Genomic DNA, 1,425 nt, shown 5'->3' with positions numbered 1-1,425 from the left:
AATGTGAAATAAAGTACTTTGAATATAAATTGTTTCTCTAGATCAGGAGTCCTCAAACTTGGCCCTTTTATGACTTGTGGACTTCAACTCCCAGAATTCCTCAGCCAGCATGATTGGCTGAGGAATTCTGGGAGTTGAAGTCCACAAATCATAAAAGGGCCAAGTTTGAAGACCCCTGCTCTAGACCAATGATGCAGACCTTTTAGATAATTATGTGTGTCATTACTAAAGTTATATTAAAAAACAGAGACATTGTCTTACTGACAAAGATCCAAGCTGTGGTTTCCTCAGGTGTAATGTATGGGTGTGAGAGTTGGACCATAAGGAAAGCTGAGCGCCAAAGAATTGATGCTTTTGAATTGTGGTGTTGGAGAAGGCTCTTGAGAGTCCCTTGGACTGTAAGGAGATCAAATCAGTCAATCCTAAAAGAAGTCAACTCTAACTGTTCTTTCGAAGGACACATACTGAAGCTAAAGCTCAAATACTTTGGCCACCTAATGAAAAGAGAGGTCTCTTTTAAAAATACCCTGATGTGGAAAAGATTAAAGAAAAAAGAGAAGGGGATGGCAGAGGATGAGATGGTTAGATGGTGTCATCAATGCAACAAACATGAGTTTGGGCAAACTGCTGGAGACAGTGAAGGAAGCATGGGGTTGCATGCTCTGGTCCAGGGGATTGCAAAAAATCAGACATGGCTTAGCAACTTACACAAATGTAATAGGAATTATACTCTGGTTACACTATAAACTGGAAAAAGTTTAATTTTGGCCTTTGAAATTTAAAATTTCCACAGACAACTATAAGAAAGAGAATGTGCAATTTGTTCAGGTTGGGTTTACATGTTTTTCAAAATATATCACACTATGTTGAAGTAAATATGCCTAAATATATAGGTGCAATTTCAATCATTATAATTCAGTGGTGAAAACTTATGTTAAGTTTCTGGGTTAAAATGAATGCAATTTGTATTCCAGGTTGCTTTTTGAGGTTCAGAAGTAATTGCAGTTCTAGGATTCTTAAGAGTGGGTGCCCTTGAATCTGAAATCAACAGTTCAGTTTTATAAGGAATTTAAAAAACAGGATTAAAGTTAACTTCAGTAAGTAACTGTGGAAAAAAGAATTAGGCTATCCAATTTGGGGAAGTCAATGGGTCTGGGTTTAAGAAATATAAAATGTATTTCATATTACTTGAGAAGGAAATTAATTTGGGGAGTGGAATATTTTATTATTTATTTATTTATTTATTTATTTATTTTATTTTATTACATTTATATCCCGCCCTTCTCCTTACGGACTCAGGGCGGCTAACAATCAGATAAAATACAAAAATACAGTACACATTTAAAATTAATTAAAAAGAAATATTTAAATCTGATCCGATTAAAAGTGATTAAAACCCCTTTAAAATCCCTTAGGCCAGTCCCG

The sequence above is a fragment of the Protobothrops mucrosquamatus genome, unplaced genomic scaffold (assembly GCF_001527695.2).
Source record: "Protobothrops mucrosquamatus isolate PMUCROS unplaced genomic scaffold, P.Mucros_1.0 scaffold303, whole genome shotgun sequence".
NCBI classification, from domain to species: Eukaryota; Metazoa; Chordata; class Lepidosauria; order Squamata; family Viperidae; genus Protobothrops; species Protobothrops mucrosquamatus.
This window is presented reverse-complemented; position numbering follows the sequence as displayed.